The following is a 5,909-nucleotide window of genomic DNA, read 5'->3' on the forward strand; positions in this document are numbered from 1 at the left end:
AAACGGTTGGGGGTGTGAGGGGGGGGGGGGGGGGGGGGGAGGAAGAAACTGTTACTGATATACTGTCACTTGTTCAGGAAGGAACAACATACTGTGGCTTCAGAAAGTACTCAGACCTCTTCTCTTGGTGCACACTGTATTGTGTTGTAATTTAAAATTACAGGTTTTGCCTGTCAATTACAACCCAAAATGACAAATTGGAAATGTTTGCAAACTTATTAAAAATCATAAACTGAAATCTCTAATTTACAAATGCATTCGAACTCTTTTGCAAAATAAGTCTCCACTTTGGCATTGGATGTTACTCAGTGTAGAATGATGGGCAAAAATGTCAGTTTTATACATTCAAATTTAAAACCTACAAGAGAATAATGTAAGAAAAAAATGAATGTTCTGAAGTGATTGTAGCCTTTATGTGTAAACACTGTATGTCAGCACTTGTTTGTGAGTATGTTCCTGTCTGTTACTTAATAATATTATTTTATTTATTGCAACATTACAGCATGGGACTGTTAGCATAAATTGCTATTCATTTCATAGTAGTGTTTTTGAGGGCACTATGAGCGCTCAGTATAATGGCTTGAGATGAGAGCATTTACACACACAAGCAGTTCTATGGGGTTCTTTGGCTGGAAAGGACCAAACAGCTTGAACACAGGGGTGTCTGTGTGGACCGGTTTGGCTTAGGTCAGAATATAAACATACAAAAATGACCTTTGACACCCTTTATGGTGCCCATGTATGGATGTGCTCATGACAGTACTATTAACAAACAAACAAACTTCTTGTGACGTGCCCCTCCAGGCATTTGGCACATTGCCTATGACACCTGTGCCACAGAAACACTGGTGTTCTGTGGAGGCACAAAGTGGTTAAGTGTTAGGGTAAGGGATAGGGGTGGGATTAGTGACTCCATAAACTCTACCCCTAAGGTAGCATATCTCGACAAGGTAGCACAATTTGACAGAATACCCGTCCTGTCATAAAAGTAGGTCACTATTTAGTAAACAGGGAGTGAGTTCAGAAATGGAAATGCTGCTAATACAGGCAATTTCATTCACAGGGTTTTTCTGGGATGAAGGTGTCAATCAGAGCCGGCCCAAGGCATAAGCGAACTAAACGTCTGCTTAGGGCCCCCAGGAGCGCTGGTTTATTCATATGTGCACTGTAATGACTGTTAACCGCATTTTGATGCAAGCAGTCTGTGACTTTGCTATCTTTTAAGATTAAAAATCATATGGATAAAAACATGCCAGGCTGACAGTGATATGATGTAAGCAAACAGCTAACAACATTGATAATGGGTGTCTTGCTGTTCAAGACAATGAAGGGCAGCTTCTCTCGCTGTACCAGTAAACTGGAGAGGTGTCACAAGTGCCTCAGCGGCTCTAAGCACCAGACCAGAGATCACCATGTTAAGCCCTGACCCGGGTGAATGAGGCGATTTCATTGATGACACTGCTCGTACTGTTGGGCCACAGTAGATCTGGACACATGCGAAAACTGCTTGCCTAGGTGACTTGGGAACATTCTTTCTTTCAAGGAATTAATAAGGAATTTTGCTGCCAAGAAAACCAACCATATACACTTCTAAGGGTAAGTCAGTGCTCAGTTTTATTGGCTGTTATTGTGGCATTAATATGCTCTAGATGTAGACTGTATGCAGCGTGCAGTGCATGCTGGTGCAGCCTTGTGTGGTTTTATTGGTGAGACTGTTTGCAGTTGTTCTGAACTACTGAAGAGAGATGCTTGTTATTTGAAAGATGTAATGAACTGTGAATGAAATGAAATAATGTGCAGTGCATTTGTGCCGGTGAAGTTTGACTTACCAGTGGTTAAATCGGTGGATTGTGGTAGTTATGGAAAAGGGGCCAGCAGCCTGTGCCTGGCTGCTACCAGAGCCGGTGTTTAATGTTAGAAGGAATGGATGATGTTGGTTTGCGTGATGTATATACACTCACCGACCACTTAATTAGATACACCTGTACAATTGTATGCATGTCAGTGCAGCACTTCTGCCCTAACATCTGTGTTTATGAAGCGCAAAAAGTTTTTTTTGGGGGGGCGTAAATTGTCATAAATGTATAAATTTAATTCAGAGTGGTTTCTGATATTCTTATTCTCTCATGTATGTACAGTGGTGTGAAAAAGTATTTGCCCCCTTACTGATTTCTTATCTTTTTGCATGTTTGTCACACTGTAATGTTTCAGATCATCAAACAAATTTAAATATTAGTCAACGATAACACAAGTAAACACATCATGCAGTTTTTAAATGAAGGTTTTTATTATTAAGGGAAAACAAAATCCAAAACTACAAAGCCCTGTATCGTACAGGTTACCGGTGAGTTTGGCTGGATGCTGTCAAAAGTAATGTGTTCATGTGGTGGGCTGTGTGTGTTTGTGCATTACTTGGAAACTGATAAACCTGCTCTGACCTGGTGGAAAAAACAAACATGCAGGTGCACTTGTGTCAGTAAAACTAAATAAATAAACAAACAAATATATAAAATATATATGCAACACTGTAATTTACAACAGTGCTAGGTAGGCCTTCAAATACAGTGCTACCTTCTACACTATTGTTTTGATGAGCTAATTAAATTCCTCCGTTTTCTGCTCCAGCCGTGGAGGTACATTGGAAGCTTATTAAAAACATGTAGGCTACGTAAACCAGCAAAGATAAAAGCCATGGTAAGAGCTTACAGTAAAATGGCTCTTTAGCAGTCAAAATAGATTTTGTTCTTAAAGTATGTTTTAATGTTCTATATATTTTCATACTATGAAAAACATACAGTATGGAAATTGTGTTTCATAATTATAGACTTAAATGTATAAAACAACATAAGCCAAACAATTTCAAATTTAATGTCCATTACTATACTCATAGCATTTTTAGTTAGTGGCAGCTGGTGTGACCCCACTGGTTGTCATTTTAACCAGAAACAGTGACAGTCAACAGAAGCTGCCACATGAATGATGTCCACACTGAGCTTTAACAAGATTATAGGTGTCACTGGCAGTGGTGGGGAGGATTTTAATCACGATGCCTCTTTCCTCTTCATCACTGCACTCAGACTGCAGTGAAATTTCCTGCTGTCTTTATTTGAATATTAAAACTGAAAAACGATTACCTATCCACTGAACTTATCCGAATAGTTGAATATTTGGGTCCAACCCTAAAAATAAGGTACGTAGCCTATGGTACATGTGAAAGTGGGCTATAGATCATGGCAGATAACAGACAACATGATGCAGTGCCAGTGCTAGCTCAGCTGTTCTGATTCCAGTCTACCCATTCAGTCTTTTTAACTAATTTGTTTCTCATTTCTAATTTTTAACTAATTTGTTTCCTACATGAAACAATACAACAATTTTATTTATGTAGCACATTTAAATTCAAGTTAACCCAAGGTACTTTACATTCAAATGCCTGTGCAAACATTTACCCAGAACCCACATCCACCAACAGATGAAGACCACATTGTAGACAGACGCACAGGAGCTAATCACAACTCTGAGAAAACAAAAATGTTTTCGGTTTAGTTTTGAATGTGAACAAAGTATTGAGTGATGCCTGACTGTCAGTCACTTTACAGGTAAAAGGATCTTGCAGATGTTTTACATAAAAAAGACACGATCAGGTTATAAAATATGATGCATTGTTCAGGGTTAAACTGGCATCAGCAAAAGTAGCTCCAGAACCACCGACTGCATCATTAAGGCACTGTTTAAAAATGTATGCATTTAAATATAATTTATATATAATCATAAGAACAGTTCAAGAAGAAAATTAATTATATCTTAAGTGTGAGTATCTTTTGAACAGTGAAGGGCACAGTCTGCATATTGAAAACACGATAAGAAAAAGTTTGAATTCAGGACTTTGATAGCACACACACATTGGTTGTCAGTTCTTGGTGGGGACTCAGTATTGACTTGCTTTAATTTCCTGGAGACTTACCCTAGCCTAAGTTTTTAAACCAAATCATCTCCATAAAATTCAGTGACTATATGCTGGTCCCCACAAGGAAGGCTGAGCTCCCACAGTGTGAGTATGTAAATGGATTTTGGTGTTCACGCACCGTGGATGCATTAAGGAGAACACACATAGGATGTTGATGTTAAGCAGCGGCCCTTTGCCACAGCATGTTTGTTCCACTAGGTGGCAGAAACAGACAATGCTTGGAACTGTACCAACAGGAGAAGTGCTGTAGATGTCCTTTGACATCTCCAAAGGATTTGAATATTAATTAATGACTAATTTTAGGAGAAAGTGAATGAAAATGGAATAAAGTAATTAATACTTTGTAAAAGCCTGTTTCTACTTCATGTGGCGAGCAGAGTGACTCATCCACTGTTTGGTTTGTTATTGCTAGGTAACTGAAAAAGATGGCACCACTTAATTTTCTTTCACCTTCTGCCTTTACCTACTTTTCTAAATTTAATTTTCATAGCCTTCTGGTTGGCTCTGGCCTGATATCAGCCTTGTTCAACACAAAGAGAGAAATTATGGAAGCCAGAGATAACAGGACTTGGTAAGATTCAGAGTGACTTCCTGAAGGACTTCCATGGCTAATGGAGACGTAATGGAGCAGGCAGAGGAGTGGAGGGCAGCTTGTGTTCATTGCTTCTATAAATGAACAGCCATGCTCGGCAGGGCTCCTGTATTAGTCATCTCCATGTTCGAAGCAGGAAAAAAAAGTTTGAAACCTACAGTACCTCTCACAGTCACATCTCAGAGCAAAAGAAGGGAGTTATGCTCCTTAAGGTGTCTGTCAAAGCACAGATAATGTTGCCTGCCTGTACAGTCTAGATATGGTGACCAGGGTTTGGGAAGGAGTGAGCTGCTGCAGTGAGTTGCATCTAAAGAGCACTGGTTCTTGTCTCTGATTCTTCCAATGTAATTAAGCACATAGATAGACAATACTTTTGCTATACAGTGTCCATGACACATTTGCTCCTGCTTTTTTTTGTATGCTGACATGTGCATGATAAATAAATAAAAGAAGATTTTTGTCAGATGTGGGTGTGCAGACCTTCTGTTTTCTTTGGGCTCTCTAGAGTACCCCAGACCCACCTTTTTCTCCTAAATATTGCCTTTGGTTGAGTGCAGTGTTTATTACCTTCAGTTGGTTTATGCACATTTGTCATGTATGAATGCACCTGCATATTTATGAGTGCCTTGTACAATTTGTAGTCTGTAGCCTATGGACCAGTTTCCTCTATGAGTAGACTAGGTTAAACAAAACACACAGCAATAGCATGGATTTGTACCACAGAGATGTTACAAATAGCTTCATGATGTCATGGGTTGCAGGGAAAGAACAACAGTGTGTCTGGGATGAAAGAATTTCACGCTCTGCCAGCATGTTCATCAGACCCAGAGTCATGATTTCCTGGTGTTCATCTACTTTTTTTTTTCTACTGTTCGGGTGAAAATAATAAGGTCATAGCCACCAGACAGCTCACAAAGTCAGTGTTCGTGAGCCATTAAAGACTGGAACCTAGACAAAAGATATCAGACTGGTGTTTAATATGACACTGTTATTTACAGCACTGGACTCATATCCAGCATATCCACCTTATTTATCTGTCATTCAACTTCATTCTGCTGTAATCTAAATCAGCATCTTCAACATGTTTATCACTGCCATTATGTGTTATAATTGGAATAATGCTAATTATGAATCTGTCAGACCAGACACCAGGGGGTGCCTGGGTGAAAGAGGTGCTAGGATGGTCATTAATCTTCGATTACTAATCACCATTATTCATTTATTTAGCACTCACTGTAGCCTAATGTTACATCTCCACTGACTCAGGAAATGTTACCTCTAATTTGCTGTGCATCACACACACCAGCTGATGCAACTGAGTAGTTATCTGTTTAATTGCCTTGCCCTTCA

The sequence above is a fragment of the Monopterus albus genome, unplaced genomic scaffold (genome assembly GCF_001952655.1).
Source record: "Monopterus albus unplaced genomic scaffold, M_albus_1.0 scaffold197.1, whole genome shotgun sequence".
Lineage (NCBI taxonomy): Eukaryota > Metazoa > Chordata > Actinopteri > Synbranchiformes > Synbranchidae > Monopterus > Monopterus albus.